Source organism: Narcine bancroftii, chromosome 3 (assembly GCF_036971445.1).
Source record: "Narcine bancroftii isolate sNarBan1 chromosome 3, sNarBan1.hap1, whole genome shotgun sequence".
In the NCBI taxonomy this organism is placed as follows: Eukaryota; Metazoa; Chordata; class Chondrichthyes; order Torpediniformes; family Narcinidae; genus Narcine; species Narcine bancroftii.
In genome coordinates, this window is record NC_091471.1 from 276,699,890 (window position 1) to 276,724,304 (window position 24,415).

Here is a 24,415-nt window from a genome sequence, read left to right on the forward strand (position 1 = left end):
AGTCTACAATGGCAAGAAAAGAAGAGATAAAGAAATCGCCGGACAAAGAGGAAGCCCTTACTGGTATCTGGGAGCAGGGAGCTCTCCCTAAGAGGTTGGCCTGATCAGTGAAACCGGTGAGCTGGCAGCTAGGTGGCAACATCCACCGGGATGTTGATTTGCAGAACCCAAAAAGGAAATGCCAGTGCGCATGCGTGGTGCGCATTATAGCGAAGACACCGGTGGGAGTGGAAGATGACAGCAGGATGCTGAATCGGCTATAGGAGAGGACATGGAGGATCATAGAAGAAGGATCAACACGAAGCCAAGAAATGGAGCTAAAGAAAGAAGATCAAAATAAAGGCTTACAAGAAAAAATACAAAAAAGCAGAAGCAGATGATTGATGAAGAATATTTTGACAGTCAAATAAAGATACTAATGGAAACAATAATAACTGAGCTCAGTACTATAAAAAAAACCATGCAAGAGACAGATGTAAAAATGCAAAGAATGGAGAAGACTATGGCAAATATGAGAAAACAAAGTGATGTAGTGGAAGACAGAGTGATAGGCGTGGAAATGGAGGTGAATGAGTTGAGAAAAATCGGAAGATAAGGAGATTAAGAAGTCACAAGATTTATTGGCCCCAAAAAATTGACATTATAGTATTTCAGCAGACATAGTAATATAAAAATAGTGGATGTGAAAGAAGGGGCAGATATAAAAGGATTTATAAAAAGATGGATCCCAGAGATCTTGGGAGTAGAAGAACTCCAAGGAGAAATAGAAATTCAAAGAGCCTGCAGAGCATTGGTGCCACAGCACAAACCGTGCTCCATACTAATAAAACTGCTATGATATACAACAAGAGAGAAAATATTGGAACTGGCAATGAAAAGAGTGAAAGAAAGTAAGAAACCACTTGAGTACAATGGGGAAAAAATATTTTTAAAAATCTAAATATTAGCTTTCAACTTTTAAAGAAGCGAAAGGAGTTTAATTTAGCAAAAACTGTACTCTGGAAAAAAGGTTATAACTTTGTGTTGCAGCATCCAGCAGTGTTGAAAGTATTCATTCCTGGTGGGAAAAATAGACTGTTTTCAGATCCAGAAGAAGCTTGTTGTTTTGCAGACCGATTATAAATAAGCAACAAGAAGAGGAGTAAAGGAAATATTAAAAGGACTGTTAAGATCATGTATATAAATATGTTGGAATGTTAATGTTTGAGTACAGATGTTTAAGGTTTAAAAAAAGGCTTTGTTATATTTTTAAGAACTATATATATATATATATATATACATAGTGATTTCTCTGGGAGAGGGCTGGGAAAGGGAAAAGATCTGCCCATTGCAAAATCTGTTGACATCAACCCATGTAGAAAAGAGAGTTATGGTTGTCTTGCGAGGTAGCAAGGACAACTCAGTTAAGGGGGAACTCATGTTGTTTTCTTTAATAGTTTTTTTTTTGTTTTTTTAATGATTTTTCTTATTTTCCTTTTAGTTGTGCCGTTGTGTAAGAGTAAGAACAATTGAAAGAGTGATTTTGGAAGAAGGGAGATGGAGGTGGGAGAGAGATGAAAATAGATGGGTAAGATAAGTACATTGAACTAAATGACTATTAATATTAATGGAATCCACAATCAAATTAAGAGAAAAAAGTTACTGACACTTCTTAAAAAGGAGAAAATAGACATAGCATTTATACAAGAAACACATTTAACTGAGTTAGAACACCGCAAGCTGAAGAGAGACTGGATAGGTTATGTAGTGGCATCATCATACAATTCAAAGGCCAGGGAAGTTGCTATATTAGTTAATAAGAATCTGCCAATTAAAATAAAGAAAGTAATAAAAGACCCAGTGGTTGGATACGTAATGATGATTTGCCAGATTTATTCAGAATTTTGGAACTTGTTGAACATTTATGAAAATGACCAGGAATTTATGCAGGACATTTTTTTTAAGATAGCAGACACACAGGGACACATTTTACTAGGGGGTGACTTTAATTTTAATCTTGACTCGTTGATAGATAGAACTGCGAAGATAACTATAAATAAAAAATTACATTAAATTCAATGCATGGTTTGAAGATAATTGACATATGGAGGAAACAACACCCAAAAGAAAGAGATTATTCATATTATTCAATCAGACACAAAACCTATTCTAGGATTGACATGTTCTTGTTGTCGGCTCAGATTCAGGGGAGAGTTCAAAAGACCAAATATAAGGCAAGACTTTTATCTGACCACTCACCCTTGTTATTGACAATTGATTTAGAGGATAATCCACTGAAAACATATGGATGGAGATTAAACCCTATATTGTTAAAAAGACGAGAGTTTCAGGAATACATAGAACAACAAATCAAAATGAATTTCGAGACAAACACAAATTTGGTAACAGACAAATTTATATTATGGGATGCAATTAAGGTCTTTATTAGGGGACAAATAATTAGTTACACGACTAAGATGTAAAAAAAATATAATCGGGATATAGAAAAGTTGGCAAAAGAGATAGAAAAAGATTTAATGAGAAGGGGAGATATAGAGAAAAAGAAAGAATTGGCAGAGAAAAAATTGAACTATGAAACATTACAAACATACAAAGTGGAGGAAAACAAAGCAAAGATATTATAAGTTAGGGAGGGAAACCCCACAAAATATTGGCTTGGAAACTAAAAACAGAACAAGCAATAAGAACTATCTTAGCAACAAGGAAGGAGGATACACAGATTTCATATAACCCATTATAGATTAATGGCAATTTTTAAAAAAATTCTATAAGCAATTGTATCAAACCGAAAGAATGACAAAATAGATGAATTTTTATCAAACATTGAATTACCCCAATTACAATTGGAAGATCAAAATAAATTACTAAAACCCCTGACAATTGCAGAAATACAGGATACATTAATGACATTACCAAATGATAAAACTCCAGTCAGAGTTTTATAAGATATTTAATAATCTATTAATTCCGCCCCTCTTAGAGGTAATGAAGCAAATGGAAGAGACCCAGAATTTGCCTGACTCATGTAAAATGGCAATAATTACAGTAATTCCAAAAACGGGAAAAGATCCACTGTCACTGGCGTCATATAGACCAATATCTTTAATACAGATTATAAACTAATTGCACAATTACTAGTGAATCGATTGACTGACTGTGTACTGAAATTAGTGAAGCTAGATCAGAGAGGATTTGTTAAAAATAGAAGAGTGGCAGATCATATCTGTAAATGTATTAATTTAATCCATACACCAACTGTGGCAGTAACTCTAAATGCAGAGAAAGCATTCAATCGGGTGGAATGGATTTATTTAAAGTACTTCAGAAATTCAAATTACCAGAAATATTTATTAATTGGATTAGATCACTTTGGCAAAAGTGATAACAAATGGATATGTTTCAGACCACTTTAAACTGAGTAGGTCAACTAGGCAGGGATGCCCATTATCACCTTCCCTGTTTGCTTTGCCTATGGAATCATTGGAAGAAACGATAAGAAGGGAACCTACGATAATGGGAATAAAAGAGGAATTTAAAATTAGCAGATTATATTTTTAACAGACCCAGATAAATCAATTAAAAAAGGTTATATATAAAATTGAAAGAATATGGGGAGATATCAGGATACAAGGTTAATATTGAAGTGAGAGATAAGACTCTCTCTGCTGGATGAAATTAAGAAAGTGCCAGTTTGATATTATTTCAAGGAAGGCATGTTGATGAGGAAATGGAGACTATCTGATATTCCTGCCAGCAGTTGTTCACCAGGTTGTAGTTCCTAAAAACCTATAGGGGTTAAATTTTAATTTTGGCCCATAGTACACCCTTGGGAGGTCATCTTGGGTTAAAGAAAACTATCTATAATAGATAATGAAACAACTTTTTGGCCTAGTCTGAGAAAAGATGTTGTGGCATTTTGCTGGACCTGTCACACTTGTCAGGTTGCAGAGAAAGCTAATCATGGTCCCCCAGCGACTCCTTTAAAACTTATTCCTGCTTTTGGCGAAACTTTTTCCAAGACAAAAGCTGGGAATCAGTATTTGTTAACTGTCATGTGTACAGCCTTCAAGTTTCTAGAAGCAATACCACTTGAAAATATTAAAGCTAAAACTGTGTCTAGAGCTCTTGTGAAATTTTTCACTTCAGTTGGTTTGCCTAAAAAGATACAATCAGACCAGGGAAGTAATTTTATGTTAGGGCTGTTTCAGCAGATAGTTTATAACTTGGGAGCTAAACAAATCACATAATCTACATGTCATCCAGAATCTCAAGGGGCCTTGGAGAGGGGGTTTCATTTACCCTAAAAACCATTTGAGAATGAGAAGGTGTCCATTTGCTTTTGTTTGCAGCAAGAGAATCTCTGCAAGAATCATTAGACTTTAGTCTTTTTGAGCTGGTATTTGGACATCACGTTAGAGGACTTTTAGTGTTGTTGAAGGAACAATGGGTTAATGAGGATGTGCAGTTGTATTTGTTTGATTGTTTTAAAGTTTAAAAATCATTTGCAGTAAGTCTAAAACAGCTGAAGAGAATTTGAAAATGGCTCAAGGTAAGATGGAAGTCTGGTATGATAAAAATGCAAGAGAGAACTTTTAAACCAGGGGAAAAAGTGTTAATTCTTTTCCCATCATATTCCAATCCTCTTAGGGAAATATTTTCAAGCCTGTATGAGATATAGAGTTCTAAAGTGAATGAAGTCAACTGCATAGTTAAAACACCTGACCGGAGATGTAAAACATAGAGTTACCATGTCAATATGTTAAAACCTTATTTTGAGAATTTGAATGTTAACAAGAAGCAGCCTTCACCAGAGGTATTGGTTGTGGATAAAACTAAGGATTATGAGACAAACAAGATGACTCTTGTGAGGGTCACTTCAAACAAAGCATTGTCCACTTTGATCTGTCTAATTTGAGTATTTTGCAGAATTTAGATGATAGGTTGGCTCATCTTCAGCCCCAAGAAAAGGAACAAATGAAGCAACTACTTTAAAATTTAGGAACTTGTTTCCAGATGTGCCTAAAAGAACCCCAATAGCTTGTCATGATGTTGATGCTGGAGATGCAAAACCTATCAAACAATGTTCTTATCGAATAAATGTAGAATGGTAGATCAAGAGATTGAATACATGCTAAAGAATGATATTATTAGACTCTACCTCAGATTGGAGTTCACCTTATGTCCTGATGCCTAAATCAGATGGGATGGTTAGATTTTGCACTTACAGAAAAGTTAATGCAGTAACAACAAGACATGCTTACCCTATCCCAAGGGTGGATGATTGTGCAGACAAAGTTTAGAAAGGCTAAGTTTCTTTCAAAGATGTACTTATTAAAAGGTTACTCGTGTGTTCCCTTAACAGGCAGAGGTAGGGAAATGTCTGCATTTGCAACCTTGTTAAGGTTATATGAATACAATGTTTTACCATTTGGAATGAAATCAGGAATATTCCAAAGAATGATCAATTCTTGCAGAAAAGGAGTTTGATAAATTAGAATGAGATTTTTATTTAAAGTATTGGAAAAATTCGGAGTGGGACAAACTTTTATAAACTGTATAAGAGTGTGTATAATGAACCCAAAGCTATCAGGTGGTAACAAATGGTCAAATTTCTGCCCCATTTTAATTAACAAGATCTAGTAGAAAAGAATAACCATTGTCACCAGCATTATTTGTTTTAGCCATAGAGCCCTTAGTAGAAGCAATTTGTGGGGATCTGGATATTAAGGGTTTTAGAATTGACCAGAAGGAACATCAGAGTAGTTTATTTGTTGATGATGTGCTGATATATCTGACAGAACCAACAAATTCATTACAAAACCTACATTTCAAGTTAGAAGAATATGGTACAGTTTCAGATTATAAAATAAGTTGTTACAATGAAATTATGCCTCTTGCAAGAGATGATTATACTTTTTGCCAAATAAATACTCAGTTTAAATAGCTGACAAATGGAATAAAACGTTTAGGAGTCCACACAGATAATAACTTTCAAAGTTTACATAAATTGAATTATTTACCATTACAAAAAAGTTGGATGATTTAAATAGATAGACAATACTGCCTATAACATTAGTAGGAAGAGTTAATTGTATAAAAATGAATATATTTCCCAGGATACAGTATCTTTTTCAATCATTGCCTATATTAATATATCAAAAATTCTTTCAAGTATTAAATAGTTAGAAATTTTTATGGAAAGGTTAAAATGTCCAGAGTCAATACAGAAAACTTAACATGGAAATATGAATTTGGAGGTTTACAGCTCCCTAATTTAAAAAATTACTATGGAGCAACTCAAATAGAATTTCTTATCTCTTTTTTTGAAGAGGAGGAAAAAAACCTGCTTGGGTAAAAATAGAATTAGATAAAATAGGAGAGAGAAAAACAGAAGATAGAAACATAGAAGATAGGTGCAGGAGTAGGTCATTCGACCCTTCGAGCCTGCTCCGCCATTCAATGAGATCATGGCTGATCTTAAAGTTCAGTACCCCGTCCCCGCCTTCTCTCCGTAACCCCTAATTCCCTTATACTGAAGAAATATATCTAATTCCCTCTTAAATATATTCAATGAACCTGCCTCTACTACTCTCTGTGGCAATGAATTCCACAGATTCACAACCCTCTGGGTAAAGAAATTCCTCCTCATCTCATTTCTAAATGGTTTGCCTATTATCCTCAAACCATGGCCCTGGGTTCTGGACTTCCCCACCATTGGAAACATCCCTTCTGCATCCATTCTGTCCAGTCCTGCCAGAATTTTATATGTCTCTATGAGATCCCCTCTCAATCTTCTAAACTCCAGCGAGTACAATCCCAAATTGCACAATCTTTCCTCATAAGTTATTCCTGCCATTCCAGGTATCAGCCTGGTGAATCGCCTTTGCACTCCCTCCATTGCAAGAACATCCTTCCTCAGATAAGGCAACCAAAACTGCACACAATACTCCAGGTGTGGTCTCACCAAGGCTCTGTACGGCTGCAGTAAGGTATCCTTATTCCTATACTCAAACCTTCTTGATATGAAGGCCAACATACCATTTGCCTTTTTAACCACCTGTTGTACCTGCATGCTTGCCTTCAGTGACTGGTGCACAAGAACCCCAAGGTCTCTCTGCACTTCCCCATCTCCCAATCTATTGCCATTCAAATAGTAGTCTGCCCTCCGGTTTGTATTACCAAAGTGGATAACCTCACACTTATCCACATTGTAGTGCATTTGCCATGTATCTGCCCAGTCCCCCAATTTATCCAAATCACACAGGAGCTCCTGACCCCCTCTTCAGTGCACACAACCCCTCCTAGCTTAGTGTCGTCTGCAAATTTGGAGATATTACATCCAATCCCCTCATCTAGATCATTAATGTAAATTGTGAACAGCTGGGATCCCAGTACAGATCCCTGTGGCACCCCACTGGTCACCACCACCTGCCACTCAGAAAATGAGCCGTTTATCCCAACTCTCTGTCTTCTATCTGCCAGCCAGTTCTCAATCCACATCAATACCTTTCCCCCCAATCCCATGAGCCTTGATTTTGCATGCCAGTCGTTTATGTGGGACCTTATCGAAGGCCTTTTGGAAATCCAGGTACACCACATCCACTGGCTCTCCCCCATCTATTTTACCTGTCACCATCTCAAAGAATTCCAATAGCTTTGTCAAGCACCATTTACCTTTTGTAAATCCATGTTGACTCTCTGTCCAATCCCTTCTCTGCTAGTCGTATGCTCCGCTATTACAGCCTTAATAATGGATTCCATCATTTTGCCCAATACTGATGTAAGGCTCACCTGCCTATAATTCCCTGCATTTTCTCTACCCCCCTTTTTAAATAGTGGGGTAACATTAGCTACCCTCCAATCCATGGGTACTGATCCTGAGTCTATCGAGTTCTGGAAAATAATTCTTAAAGCATCTGCTATCTGAATGTCCACTTCTTTAAGTACCCTAGGATGTAGATTATCAGGCCCTTGGGATTTATCGTCCTTCAAACCCTTCAATTTCCCCAAGACCATGTCCTTAGAGATACTGATTTCTTTCAGTTCCTCCCTTGCATTAGTCTCTATGTTTCCTAACATCCTTGGGAGGTTATTTGTACCCTCTCTTGTGAAAACAGAACTAAAGTAAGAATTTAATTGGTCTGCCATTTCCTTATTCCCCATTGTATATTCCCCTGATTCTGACTGCAAGGGGCCTCTTCCCCCCACCGCTGGATCATCGTGTTCATCCTTCATTTTGTGAGGATCCATGGAGAGCTTCTCAATAATACAATATTTTGTTATTTTCAAATCAGAGCATGTTTAAGGGATCAGCGAGGTCTAACAATGCATTTACCAAAGTGAGGCGAGGCGATATAGAGACTCTCAGAAGAAAAAGGGAATACAATGAAATCTATTTTGGCAATACATCATTTACTTCAAGCAGGGACCCCTAAACCGGGGATTCATAAATCCAGAGAAAGATATGAGTCAGGCTTAAATGTGATAATAGATGAGAAGAATTAGGCTGATTTACGTCAAGACTGTATGACTAATACATTAAACACAAAGATATAGATTGGCACATTATAATCTTTTACATCAGTTATTCCTCACGCCACAGAAATTAAATTGAAATCAAATTGATCAGATCAGTGTTTTAGATGTGGTAAATTTTTTTTAGATTCAACATGGTCTTGTGATAAAATAAGGCACTTCTGGCTGGAATTGGCAAATTTTTTAGAACAAATTACAGGAGTCAAATTTCCACAAAATGCAGAATTATTTTTATTAGGTAACATTATAGGGATAAGACCTAAACTGAAATTAACTAAATACTAGATAGAATTTGTTAAAACTGCATTAGCAATAGCCAGAAAATGTATTGCAATTGTATTGAAATCTGATTCACACCTGAATTTGGAACGATGGAATGTGGCAATACAGTATGTTCCCCTTGAGAAAATTACATATAATTTAAGGAAAAAAAAATTTTCTACAAATTTTGGACCCTTAAATAATTTTTTAGATTTCTAAACATTCTTCTGAGCTTTTAAGACCTGCGTTAAACCCCATTATTGATAATTAGATATGAATTTTAGACCAGGTAGATTTAACACTTTCAGCAGACCATTTCATTGCTATTCTTTCTCTCTTTCTCCCCCCATCTTAACACTTATTTCTATGCTATCATTTTTCTTTTTATCTTTTCTTTTGACTGTGTGGGGGGGGAGAGTGTTGGGTATTTTCACCATGTATTTGATATTAAATTATTACAATATATTTGAATGTAAGGTTAAAAATTTTAAATAAAATATAAAAAAAAGAATGACCAATTATGTGCCTCAAGATTTAGAGCACACAAATACTTATATTGATGATTTGGTTACAGGGAATGACAGCTGGGAAGTACATACCTCTGAGTTAGAGAAATGGTTTGAAAAACTTTCAAAATTAGACTTTATGTTAATTTAGCTAAAAGTGAATTTGGCCATACTACTGTGACTCATCTTGGTTATGTTGTTGGTCAAGGAAAATTGGCACCTGCATGGGCAAAAGTTCAAATGATTTCTGTATTTCGCATTACCATGGGTAAGAAAACTGTTATGAGGTTTTTGGGAATAATAGAGTATTATAAAAAAATTCTGTAAAAATATTGGTGATAAAGAGGGGTGGAAACAGAGGATTCCTCATTGCTGTTTGTGATTCTACCGACAATGGTGGTTTTATTGGCAAACATATAGATGGCATTTGAATTGTGCTGACCACACAGTCACGGGTGTATAACGAGTAGAGCAGTGGGCTAAGCACGCCTTCTTGGGGTGCACCTGTGTTGATAATCAATGAGGAGGAAACATTGTTTCCAATTCGTACTAAGATTACTATAAAAATTTTAAAGTAAGGCCGCATGAAAAGTAAGGCCAGTGTCTTTGGTTCATTGTACATTCAGGAATCTGATGGCAGCATTGTGCCACTGAGTGTTTGCCTTTTCCCTGAAGGTAGTAGGGTGAAGAGGTCATGGCCTGGGTGGTGTAGGTCTTTGAGGATAGAGGCTGCTTTTTTGAAGACACTGTCCTCGATGGAGTGAGGTCCAGTGGCCATAATCACAAGCCAGGTTAAAACTCTCTGGTACATGGATGCAAGGAAAATAGAGGGTTATGAAGTGTGAGGTGGGGAAGGTTCGATTTGTGGAGTAGGTTGAGGTAGGTTTGAGGTCAGGTGGTCATTTCCAACTTACCAAAATGGATGACGTGCAGTCACCATCAAATACTCTCTCTGTGGGGGGGGGGGGGCAGGGGTGCGCCGCTGTCACATTTTCCCCTCGCTATGCCTGCACGTGAGAAGAAAAATGGCAACCCACAAATAAGTGCCCTCCATTTGGGGGTGTTGGGCTGATACCTGGACATCTGGCCACCCTAATAAGGCTGGCAGTTCCAAATGGAGAACAAATTAATGTCTGGTTCAACGTGGCGACAGGCAGTGTAATGATAGTGATCATTTTTGCATTGCTACTAGCAATGTCTTAAGGATCATAGTTCCTGTTTGATTATACTTGGCTGCCAGCGGGGGGAGACTGCTGTACAAGAGATCTGTAATGGAGGTTGACATGCCTCATGGTGGCTGCTTACAAATCTTTAAAGTAAAGAACATTTTCCTTCATCCTTGTGTTGTCTAAGAACTCACACATATGAATACAAGATGAAACATGGTGTCAGAAGTGGGATGAAGGAAATTAAAAGTAAATACTTTAAAAGAAAAAATATAAAGTTGGCAAAGTGAAATTAGCAAGAAAAATAGAAGCTAACAAAGTGAAAAATGGAAGCATTACACCCACCAGCAAATCTTCAGTTGATAGGTAATGTGGCTGAAAATTGGAACAGATTCAAACAATGTTTTGGATTGTATTTAGCAGAAGTTGGAGCCAACAGGAAAAGTGATTAAGTGAAAGTGTCAGTTTCCTTACATGTCGTGAGTGATGAAGCCCTGAGGCTGAAAGAGACAAAATGAAACTGGAAAAAATAATGGAACAGTTTGAGGCATTATACATAACTAAATGTAACGTGACATTTGAGAGGCACAGATTTAAAAAAAAATGTTTTATTTAAGTAACATATTAAAAGACAGTAATACATAACCATAATACAATGTTAACTAATATATGCTGAAAAAAATATATATAAATAAACTAAAAACTAAAAACCACAAAAAAGCCCTCTGAACCCTCCCTCCCCCACCTATTCTAATCCCATAACTAAAATAACATATCATTACTGCATAATAATTAATTTGGATTGCATCAGATGACACTCAAGGACTCCAGAAATACCATAAAATTATTAATTTCAGGGAAAACTTCACTTGACTGGAGAATTTTTAAAAAAGTAAATAAATTATAATTTTTAACCTCATAATTCGAGTGTATGCACTCCAAATTTGTAAAAATATTTACCCCTCAAATTATAAGTAATTTTTTCTAACAGAATACAACTTTGAATCTCAGTATGCCATCTGTCCAATGTTAATGAAACATCAGATTTCCACAAGAGGCACAGAATTTTCATGTGTACAGAAAATTGAAGTAAGTATTGCTCAGTATGTGACTGAATTGAGAAACAGAAGCAAAAGGTGTGAATTTGGTGGACTGACCATCTCACTGATAAAAGATAGACTTGTGTGTGGTATTCCAGATAATAGTCTAAGGGAAAGACTGCTAAGAGAGCAAAATCTTGACCTGGATAAAGCCATAGCACACTGTAGGGCTACAGAAATTGTAAAAACGCAAGCAATAGAGCTGTTCAGTGAAACTAGCTGCAACATGAATGCAGTGAGCAAGAACAGAGTGGAAAGAGAGGTGTGGCCAGTGAATAAAAAAGAAAGGGACAATCGAAAGCCATGTCATCGATGTGGTACACAACACCTTCCAAAAATGTGTCCAGCATATGGTAAATCATGCCTCACATGCACAAAAACAACCATTATGCCCATTGCTGTAAGAACCAAATGTAGCAAGACAAGGTTCATGCAGTAGATGGAAGGGAGATAGAGGAATTCTATGTAGATGTTGTGACTGAAAACTAGGAAGATAAAAGAGACTGAATGTTGAGATTAAAAGTGAATGACATATACCAGGGGTGGCCAAACTGTGGCTTGCAAGCCACATGCGGCTCTTTGACATTCAATGTGCAGCTCGCGGGGAGGGTAGGTGTTGGAAGCAGGGGGGGGGTAGGTGTTGGAAGTGGGGAGGGTTGGTGTCGGCAGTGGGGAGGGTAGGTGTCCTCAGCGTGGAGGATAGGTGAAGGCAGCAGGGAGGGTAGGTGTTGGCAGCGGGGAGGGTAGGTGTTGGCAGCGGGGAGGGTAGGTGACAGCAGCGGGGAGGGTAGGTGTCCACAGCGGGGAGGGGAGGTAACGGCAGTGGGGAGGGCAGGTGTCCGCAGCAGGTCACCAGCTGACTGTCAACAGCCTGCCCGCTGCTAGGCACCTGAAAGCTGCTAGCTGCCTTGCTGCTTTCAGATGTCTAGGGGGAATGTTTGGTGTGTAGGCTTGATTAGAAAAAAAATCTTTTGCAAAATTGCTCCCTTTGAAACAATGCTTCTTCACTATCTGCATTTTGCAAATGGATGATTTGCAAGACAAAGATTGGAAAATACTTTCCCCAACAAAACTGTACCAAGGGTGGGCAACCTCCCACGCCGGCCGCCCCAGCTCTGATGTTCTGCGCCGGGGGGCTGTCAGGCAGTGGGGAGTTGGGTCGCCAGGAAGCGGGGAGGGGGGGCTGTCAGGCACGGGGAGTTTGTTTGCCAGCTGACTGTCATCAGCCCGCCCCCCTGCTAGGCACCTGAAAGCGGCAGGGGAGCGCTCAGGAGCGAAGAATATACCTCCCCAAGGTGGGTTGAGTAAGTACACCTTGGGAACCGGTTCTCCGTTTTCAGGTGGCCTCCCGACAGCCACATTCGGGAATTTTAGGCGGCTTTACATTTGGGTATTATGGCCACCTGAAAGGGGCTAACGATAGTATTATTGGGTGTGGCTTGCAATCGTGTGATTGCTACTGTTCTCAAACATCTGAAATTTATGATATGCAGTTCTTATATTAAGCAGATTTGGCCACCCCTGACATATGCATTGAATTGGATATTGGTGCATAAATTAATGTAATATCATTGACTGATTTTAAGAAGATTAGACCCAGACCAAAGATGTATGGAACAAAAGTGAAAGTGACAGGGTATTCAAGTACCGATATAGCAGTGCAAGGAGAATGCATGGTCAAAGCGAAACATAAGGACAGAGAGCATATGCTAGTATTTATCGTGGTACCAAAGGATGTACAGGCCATACTAGGTTTAACAGCCTGTGAGAAAATGAACCTGGTTAAAAGAGCCCTTGTTGTGGAAAGCGAAGGAGAAACAGTTTATGACGAACTCATGAAAGGGTACAGTGACCTATTTAAGGGTCTAGGCTGCCTTCCAGGAGACCACACAATCACAGTGGATAAGCGTGTGCCACCGATAATATATTCATGCAGAAAAGTTCAATTTGCTCTTCAAAAGCAACTAAAGACAGAGTTGGACAGGATGGAAAGTCTGAATGTGATTCAGAAAATAGATGAGCCAACGGAGTGGATGAGTTCACTCATCATTGTGGACAAAAAGAATGGAAAGCTTAGAATTTGCCTGGATCCAAGAGATCTAAACAGAGCAATAAAGACAGAACACTTTAAGATTCTGACACATGAAGAAATCTTGTCACAGTTTGCAAATGCAAAGTTTTTCAGCAAGTTGGATTTATCATCAGGATTTTGGCAGTTGAAATTGGATGAAGCAAGTTCAAGACTATGCATGTTCAATAGTCCATTTGGCAGATACAGATTCCTAAGGTTGCCATTCGGAATTGCTTCAGCTCCTGAAGTGTATCACAAAACTATCCATAGCTATCTATGAGCACCTGGACAGAGTTGATACCTCAATGGATGATCTCATAGTATGGGGGAACCACAAGAATGGAGCATGATGAGAGACTAAGGAAAATGCTGGAAGCAACAAGGAAAGCAAACCTGAAGCTGAATAGAGAGATATGTCAGCTCAGGGCAACAGAACTAACATTTGTAGAAGATATTGTTGGGAGTGAGGGTATCAGACCAGATCCCAGAAAGGTGCCCACCATTGGGAACATGCCAAGGCTGTAATGCAAAAAGGAAGTACAGAGGTTTAATGGGTAACTTCATATCCAACCTCTCAGAAAAGATGGCTCCATTGAGACTAACCGAAAAGAACATGGAATGGGGGCGGACTCATGAGCACGAAAGGTCATGGAGTGAACTAAAGAAACTGCTCACAGAGGAACCAGTTCTGAGGTTTTACAACCCAGCGAAACTCATCAAGATATGATCAGATGCATCACATAGTGGGATCGATGGAGTTCTTGTGCAAAAATATGACTGGAAACCCACTGCGTATGCATCATGCTCAATGACAGTTGCCGAGACGCGATACGCTCAAATTGAAAAGGAGCTGCTCAGCATCACATATGCCTGTAAAAGGTTTAATCAGTTTGTGTCAGGACAAGCAATCAGTGTAGAGACTGACCAAAAACCCTTGATTTTGTTGTTCCATAAGCCATTAAATGAATGTCCATTTAGAATACAAAGAATGAAGATTAGGCTGCAACGCTATACATTGAATGTGGTGTACACTCTGTGTAAGCTAATGTACACAGCAGACATGTTGTCTCAAGCTGTTGACATGAGAGAGCCCACAAACACCAAAGTGGATGAAGATGTGAATGCCTTCGTGGACATGATCACAAGTGCACTGCTCATATCAGATGCCAAAATGGAGCTCATAAAGTCAGACAAACAAAGATGAAACACTGTGACAACTGAGAAAAAACATCTTGGATGGAGGGCCCAACATGAAGCAGGACTGCTCACCTGATGTCTCAGAGTACAGGAATTGCAGGGCGGAAATATCAGTGGTTGAAGACATCATCTACAAAGGAAGCAAAATCCTTATCCAAAAGAGTCTGAGGAAAGAAATGCTAAAAAGGATCAATGCAGAATATCTCAAAATCAAAGAGCATGAGAGGTAATGTATTGGCCAAGAATCAAAAATGATATAACAAATGAAGTGTCAAACTGTACAATATGTTGGAAATATCAAGCAAGCAGAATCACTAAAGCCACTCCCAGCACCACACAGACCTTACCAAAAGGTAGGTGCTGACCTATTCGTATGCAAGGGAAGGACTATCTTTTTTTAAAAAAATTTTTTAATTTTTCACACTATGAACCATACTGACCAAAATACACACAAACATTTCCCTCTTGAATATACACAGTATCATGAGGCACGTCTCCAGAATGGAGGACCATCGCCTTCCCAAGATCGTGTTATATGGCGAGCTCTCCACTGGCCACCGAGACAGAGGTGCACCAAAGAAGAGGTACAAGGACTGCCTAAAGAAAGCTCTTGGTGCCTGCCATATTGACCATTGCCAGTGGGGTGATATCGCCTCAAACTGTGCATCTTGGCGCCTCACAGTTCGGCGGGCAGCAACCTCCTTTGAAGAAGACCGCAGAGCCCACCTCACTGTCAAAAGACAAAGAAGGAAAAACCCAACACCCAACCAATTTTCCCTTGCAACTGCTGCAACCGTGTCTGCCTGTCCCACATCGGACTTGTCAGCCACAAACGAGCCTGCAGCTGACATGGACATTACCCCTCCATAAATCTTCGTCCGCAAAGCCAAGCCAAAGGGAAGAAAAATACACAGTGTCATTTTCTCCCCTTTTCCCCCTCCCTCCTTCAACCCCCCTCCCCACCCACTCAATGTTCAACATATATGATACATTAAACCCATTAAACAATGTCATCACACAATGAAAATAAACAAGAAATTTGTGTCTTCTACTTTTACATACTGGGTCAGTTCATTTCGTCTTCTTCTCCTTCTGTCACTTTAGGTGGTGGAGGTCCGCGGTAGGCCCTCTCTGTTGTGTTCCATGTACGGTTCCCAAATTTGTTCGAATACTGTGATGTTATTTCTTAAATTATATGTTATTTTTTCCAATGGAATACATTTATTCATTTCTATGTACCATTGCTTTATTCTCAGGCTATCTTCTGATTTCCAGGTTGACATAATACATTTTTTTGCTACAGCTAAGGCTATCGTAATAAATCTTTTTTGTGCTTCATCCAAATTGAGGCCTAGTTCTTTACTTCTTATATTACTCTTGCATGAACCACAAGGGCTTTGACCAGGCTGAAATAAGCACTCACAACCCATCTTCCAAATGGGGTTTTCCACAAGCTTGCTAGCTTGTCCTGTTCCAGTCCCAACTGCTGTTGCTGAATGTAACACCGTAGAACTGATCTGTCTGTCTGTCTCTCTGTCTGTCTGTCTGTCTGTCTGTCTGTCTCTCTCTCTCTCTCTCTCTCTCTCTCTCTCTCTCTCTCGCTCTCTCTCTCTCTGAGAGAAAGTCTGTTTGACTCTCTGTTTGCAAAACCACATGACCCTCTTAGATCAGCAAATTCCCCTTCAGACTGTCTGTGGCTCCAACAAGCTCTTTCATCTATTGCCTTTTCGTAAACAACAATCCATAAATGAAGTCTCTTGGGCACTCTCCAAAACTTTTTCAAAGGCTTTGAGTCCCCAACATGTCTCGCATTAGCAGAGCTCTAGTATTTTAAATAAGATCTGTTTTAAAGTGTTTGAATGTGACCTACACTAACAAATCTTGCCCCAATTTATCTTCCAAAAGCATATCTATTTACTCTGTCACATAAATAACAAATTAAATCCCAAATTTCATTTGTTAAAATAACTTTAGCTGTGGCTAAGAAATGTGTTGGAAATCCAACTCCCTTCTACAGATACCACGATGGAAGACCGAGATGAACAGTTGATTATCTATAGAAAAGAAAAATCACATAAAATCTAAAGAACAAATATAACACATATATAAAAATATGGCAACGTAGGGGTCCAAATATAAAAAAGTGCTACTAAGTGACTTCCCCAATAAAGATTTTCTTTTTGAACCAAATTGATGGTGTACGATTTATACTGGGATGGTGGATGGAGGGAAAGGTTTGCTGTGTTTTGTAAAAAAAGTTATCTCTAAATATTTTGAAAATGGAAAATGTTGATATGTATATTTATGTAAAAAAACAAAAATGTTCAAAAAAACTCATATGTAAAACCTTTTTGTTACAGTGTTTTGATGTTTGGAACTCTGCATGCACATTTTGTGAAACAAAAGTACTTTTTTATGCACTTTTCATTAACAGTGCACACATTTTTTTGCCAAATGTCACCTTGGATTGTATTTTGAAAACTTCATGCACATTTTACAAAACGGACTTGTGTTTGACGTGCTGTGTTTTTGTTTTCGATAGCATTCACATTCCTGAAATGGCCATTCTGTGCGCTATTTTAAAACTTGCATTTGGCCAAGAAGAGCACAAAGCAGCTTGATGCTAGTGTTGCTTTTTTTGGTTTAGACACTGGAGGCAGATTTTACAAAACAGTCTTAAGCTCCTTTTTACACAGGCACCTGTTAATTGTCCATGCAGTGTCCCAGGATAGGAAGCCCTTTGTGCTGTTTCCACTGAGCCACCCTTAACTGGGACACAGATTGGTTTTCCACAACGCAATTCATCCCCGAGGATTGGAGTGTTCCACCTTCAACTGGAAACAGGTAAATTTTTGCTTTTCCTTTTCCACTGGTTTTATCAGCATGCTGGCATCAGCAAACACCAGGGATATGAATAGGGGTAGAGGCGGTTAATCCACGGTGGGTAATTACATCATTTGATATCAGCATTTGGATAGTGTTCCTTTTCCATTGGACCCTGTCCCTGAAAATTCTTGTTAATTCCTGGGACAGGGTGCCAGTCGTAAAGGGGCTACACTTTTGACCATAAAACACTTTGCAAAACAAAGTCTTGGAATTCAGTTTCTTCTCCAGTTAGGCACGCTCTTCTGGTGATCCATCCTGTAGGATGCAGATGGTTCCTTTCAGTCAGTTTGTGGGGTTTGATATGTGCATCCTGGAGTGGATGTACAGGCCGATCCTTAACCGCCACTGCTTGCCACATGCTTGGCAGTGAGGTATGGAGGGGCAGAAGATCTGTTGCGGTGCTACCTGGATCTTTCCTTTGTTGCCTCTGAGCTTGTTCTCAGCAGCGTTCATACCTTTTCTGATGGCATCCCTGCACTGTGAGCAATCTTGAGCCAGATCCTCCAGTGTCGATGTGGCAATGTAGGCTTTCTTGAGGCTCCTGTGCAGAACATCCTTGTACCATGTTCGCTGGCCTCCTCATTTTTGGGTACCCCTGGACAGTTGACCATACAAGATGTCCTTGGGCAGTCTTACATTAGGCATTCTGACTACATGTCCTGCCCAGTGCAGTTGATCTGGCATCACCAAGGTTGAAACTGCTGGCATTACGGTTCGAGAAAGGACTTTGGTATTGGAGATCTTGTCTTGTCAGGGAACGTAGGTGATGCTGCTGCAGTTGGAATGGGGTGTCCTCATCCATGGCATGCATCGTGGCATCAGGGAGTAATAGGAGAAAAGCCCAAGTCACCTGTGGAGGGCCTTGAGCGTGTGGGGGAAGGGCAGTTCCATTAGTGGTCACATGCATTCTGGGTCAGGACCAATGACACCATGTTCCGCGATGGAGAGTTGGGTGGTTCTGATCAGACACTTTGTTGTAAGTGAGGTTCAGCTTCTCGGCTGCCTGGAGAAACCTCTCCAGGTCATCATCGTGGTCCTGCTGGTCGCGGCCACAGATTGTGACATTGTCCAAGTATAGGAAGGCCGCTCTTAGGTTGTGCCGGTCTACTATGTGGTCCATCTCCTGCTGAAAAACAGAGACTCCTTTAGTGACCCCCAACAGCTCTGTTCTCACTGCTCCCATCAGGAAAGAGGTACAGGCAGGTTCAGGAACAGCTGCTACCCCTCCACCATGAGACTCAACAAACTCAATCAGAGACTCATTTAAAGACTCTTCCTTTTGCACTTTGAATTTTTTCTCTTTCTATTGCAGTTTGTTTTCATGTTCACATTTTCAGAGCTTAAATATATTTTAAGTAGATCGAGTACAGTTGGGGAAACTTCATTTTGTTATATACTTTTATACCCTTTTATTGTTCCTTTTTATTACTGTGTCTGTGCTCCTATATATAACCATATAACCACTTACAGCACAGAACAGGCCAGTTCAGCCCTACTAGTCCATGCTGTAGCAAATCCCCACCCTCCTAGTCCCACTGACCAGCACCCGGTCCATACCCCTCTAGTCCCCTCCGATCCAGTCTTTCCTTAAATGTAACCAATGATCCCGCCTTGACTACGTCTGCCGGAAGCTCATTCCACATCCCTACCACCCTCTGCGTAAAGAAATTTGCCCTCATGTTCCCCTTATAATTTTCCCCCTTCAATCTTAAACCATGTCCTCTAGTTTGAATCTCCCTCTTTCTTAATTGAAAAAGCCTATCCACATTTACTCTGTCTGTCCCTTTTTAAATCTTAAACACCTCTATCAAGTCCCCTCTCAATCTTCTACGCTCCAGAGAAAAAAGCCCCAGTCTGCACAACCTTTCCCTGTAACTCAGACCCTGAAATCAACATTCTCGTGAACCTTCTCTGCACTCTCTCTATTTTGTTTATATCTTTCCTATAATTTGGTGACCAAAACTGTACACAGTACTCCAAATTTGGCCTCACCAATACCTTGTACAATTTCATCATAACTTCCCTACTCTTGAATTCAATACTCCGATTTATGAAGGCCCACATTCCAAATGCCTTCTTCACCACACCATCTACCTGAGTATCAGCCTTGAGGGTACTATTTACCATAACTCCTAAATCCCTTTGTTGTTCTGCACTCTTCAATTGTCTACCATTCAATGTATATGACCTATTTAAATTTGCCTTTCCAAAATGCAGCACCTCACATTTATCTGTATTAAATTCCATCAGCCATTTCTCAGCCCACACCTCCAGCCTTCCTAAATCACCTTTTAATCTATGGTAATCTACCTCACTGTCCACAACACCACCAATCTTTGTGTCATCCGCAAACTTGCTTATCCAATTTTCTACCCCTACATCCAGATCGTTAATATATATAACAAATAATAGTGGACCCAGGACCGAACCCTGAGGAACTCCACTAGTCACCGGCCTCCAATTGGACAAACAATTTTCTACCACTACTCTCTGACACCTTCCATCCAACCACTGCTGAATCCATTTCACTACCTCCTTATTTATACCTAATGCCTCCACCTTTTTTCCTAACCTCCTGTGGGGAACTTTGTCAAAAGCTTTACTAAAGTCAAAATAGACAACATCCACAGCTTTCCCTTCATCAACCTTTTTTGTAACCCCCTCAAAGAACTCAATCAGGTTTGTCAAGCATGATCTACCCCTGACAAAACCATGCTGATTACTCCCTATCAATCCTTGTACCTCCAAAAATTTGTAAATAGCATCCCTCAGAACACTTTCCATCAACTTGCCCACCACAGACGTCAGACTTACAGGCCTATAATTCCCAGGTTTGCATTTGGACCCTTTCTTAAACAGAGGAACCACATGCGCCACCCTCCAATCCTTTGGTACCAGCCCCGTGGCCAGTGACATCCTAAATATCTCTGTTAATGGCCCCACTAACTGTCCACTAGCCTCCCTGAGTGTCCTAGGGAATATTTTGTCTGGTCCGGGAGATTTATCCACCTTAATCTTTTTTAACACAGCCATCACTTCCTCCTCGGTTATCCTTATATGCTTCATGACCTCCCCACTATTTTTCTTTCCTTCAACTGGTTCAACATTTTTTTCCCTAGTGAATACCGAGGCAAAGAAATCATTTAAAATTTCCCCCATTTCCTCAGACTTCTCACTCAGCCTACCCTCGCTATCTACAAGGGGTCCAATTTTATCTCTCACTAATCTTTTACTTTTAATATACTTATAAAAACCCTTTGGATTTATTTCTACTCTGTCAGCCAAAGCCTCTTCATGCCTTTTTTTGGCCTTTCTAATTTTCTTAAGATTCCTTCAACACTCCTTGTAGTCCTCCTTCAACTTCTCAGCTCCCTGTTCTTTATACCTCTTGTACACCTCCTTTTTTCTCCTAATCAAATTTCGAATATTCCTCGAAAACCAAGCCTCCCTATGACTTCCAGCCTTTCCTTTGATCCAGACTGGGACATAACTACTCTGTACCCTCAAAATTTCTTTTTTGAATATCCTCCATTTTTCATTAACATCCTTACCTGAAAATATCCTGTCTCACTCAATACTCCCCAAATCCCATCTTATTCCTACGAAATTTGCTCTTATCCAATCCAGAACCTCAACATTAGGCCTCTCCTTGCTCTTCCTTAAAACTACCCTAAAACGAACAGAATTATGGTCACCAACAGAATTATATTCTCCAACATATGGTCCAGGTATGTCTTTGAGACCTTTACAAATGGGTCATGTGTATGTGATTTTTTTTTCCCATAGGTACTCAGCTGTTAATTTCTGAAGCCCATCATGCTATAAGTAGAGGGAAGTCAGACGACCCAGTGATCTTGATAGATTTCCTTGCTACGGCCAGTGCTATTTTTATAAATGAGATTTGATATTTGGTCAAGTTGTCATTTATTTCCATGAAATTATCTCATAGATATAGCCCCGGCTCGCCCGTGGAGGCCACTCCTGTTATCCTGGTTAATTTTTCTGCACTTTCTTGCCAAAATGGCCTCACCTTCATGCATGACCACATGGCACATAGAAAAGTTCCTGCCTCAGTCTCACATCTGAAACACATCTCTGAAATTTCGACTTCTGTGTAACTTTTGTGGGGTAAGATATAATTGGTGTGAAAAAGATTACACTGAACCAGAGCATATCTTGCATTTATAATTGACGTCGTGCTGTCCTTCTACCAATCTGACCAGTGTTTTTTTCTGAAATTACCACCCCCAAGTCCAACTCCCATCTCTCCCTTAACCTCTGCCACCCTGGTTTTGCACTTTTGCTCTGGAGAGCAGAGTACATTTTTGTTATAAATATGGGTGAATTCCCAATCCAGACCATTCGTTCAGTTTCTCAAATTTCAGGTGGGGTCAATATTGATCCCCATCTTTCTCTGAAAAACGATGTTACCTTGAGAAAACAGAAGGAGGTCGTATTGGCCATTCCGTATTTGTGTTTTAGTTGTTCAAAGGGCATGAGTTCCTTCCGTGGAGCAGTCCTTAATATATCTTGTGCCTTGGTCATACCTCAAATTTAGTATTCTATACTCCTTGTTCATAGGCAATAACACATTTTTACAAAACAGTGCTTTTATTGATATCCCTACTTTTTTTTTACGATACAATTATTAATTTATTGTCACATTCTAATCATATGTATTGGAATGTGGTTTTCCATCTTTTTCTTTAGTGATCTGAAACTAAATTAATAGATAGAATCCTTTGCTTCCCCTCCTCCATTGCATATATTCCCATTTGATCCCAAAATGGAGGGGGGAGGGATGTCTGTAGTGAATAAGGCTGCGAGCAATCACAAGATGAAGACAGCAGTTATCTGAATGGTATTGTCAAACCATCAAATTGGGTTTAAATCTGGCTCGGTCAGGAGTCTGGACATTCTCCCCATATCTGCACAAGTTTCCTCTAGTCATTCCCAATTTCCTCCCACCCTCTAAACACATGGAGGGTTGGAGGTTAATTGGGCAGCACAGGCTTGTTGGGCTGAAGGGTCTGTTACTGCACTGTATGTACATGTTGAAAAGTCACCCAGCTGAACCTGAGATATGACCAGACTTGCCTCTTTTCACACTATTTATTTGTCAATATTGTATTGACAGAACAATTCATTGCAAATTGCACACTTGTAATGTCCAACCCTGCTGATGCTGCAAACCAAATTTCATGACAATGGACCTGATTCGATTAGAGACCATGATTTGGTTACTGTATTTTCAAACAAAAGAACAATCAAGGTCAAGACATTTTACCCACAAACTAAACACCTACAGGCAGACCAAAGGGGAGCACAAATGCCACAACACTGTTGCATCGCCAGTGATCAGGGCAGGAGTTCAAATCCAGTGCTCTCCAAGGGACTTGTACTCTCTCATGTCCACATGGATATTCCCACAGTTACAGTTTATTCCCACCCTCCAAAACATTGAATAATACAGTACAGGCCCTTCAACCCTTGATTCTGTGCTGACCCATATATTCCTTCCATAAAACTACTAACTCTCCCTACTCCATGACCCTCTATATTTATTTCATCAACATCTCTGTCCAAGAGACTCTTAAATGCAACCAATGATTTAGACTCCCACCATCACTGGCAAGACATTCCAGGCACCATGTTAAAAAAAAATGTATCCCTAATGTCTCCCCGAAACTTCCCTCCCTTCATTCTGTACACATGTCCTCTGGTGTTTGCAGATCCTCTCCTGTGAAACAGGTGCTGGCTGTCCACCCTATCTAAGCGTCATAATCTTGTAAGCCCACTATCAAGTCTCCTCTCAATCTTCTACATTCTAAAGAGGCAAGTCACAGTTCTGCTAACCTTACCTCATAAGATATGTTTACCAATCCAGGCAATATCCTTGTAAATCTCCTCCGCACCCTCTCCATAGCTTCACCATCCTTCCTGTAATGAGGTGACCACAACTGAAAACAATACTCCAAGGGAGGTCTCACCAGAGATTTGGAAACAGAGGGATAGAAACAGAGGGGTAGAAACAGAGGTGGAGAAAAAAAGGTGGGGGAACAGAGGGGGGATACAGAGGGATGGAAACCAGTGTGGAAACAGAGGGGCAGAAGTAGAGGTGGATAAACAGAGGTGGGGAAAGAGAGGTGTGGAAACGGGTGAAAACAGAGGTGTGTAAAGAGAGGGATGGAAACAGAGGGGTGGAATCTGAGGTGTGGAAACAGAGGAGTGGAAACAGGGAGATGGAAACAGAGGGGTAGAAACAGAGGGATGGAAACAGTGCAGTGGAAACAGAGGAGTGGAAAAAGAGTGGTAGAAATAGAGGTGGAGGAACAGAGGTGGGGAAAGAACAGTGTGGAAACACAGGTATGGCAACGGAGGTGTGGAAACAGAGGGGTGGAAACAAAGGGTTGGAAACAGAGGTGGAGACATTGGTGGGGATATAGAGGTGAGGAAACAGATGGGCTTAAAAAGGAGAGTGGAAACAGATGGGTGGAAACTAAGGTGGAGAAACAGAGGTGTGGAAAAAGAGATGGAAACAGACAGATGGAAACAAAGGGATGGAAACAGAGGTGGGAAACAGAAGGTTGGAAACAGGGGCGTGGGAACAGAGATGGGGAAACAGAGGGGTGAAAACAGAGGAGTAGAAACATTGTGGGGAAACAGAGGTGTGGAAACAGATGGGTGGAAAAA

At 39.9% G+C, this 24,415-nt stretch overlaps 1 long non-coding RNA gene across 1 annotated transcript; it reads left to right on the forward strand.

The window, feature by feature from the left end:
- Positions 1 to 332: 332 nt before the first annotated feature.
- LOC138756501 (uncharacterized) lies at positions 333 to 17,016 on the forward strand. The gene is made up of 3 exons (XR_011353109.1): positions 333 to 890; positions 1,481 to 1,567; positions 16,093 to 17,016. It is a non-coding gene; the product is annotated as an uncharacterized lncRNA (long non-coding RNA).
- The last annotated feature ends 7,399 nt before the right edge of the window (positions 17,017 to 24,415 follow it).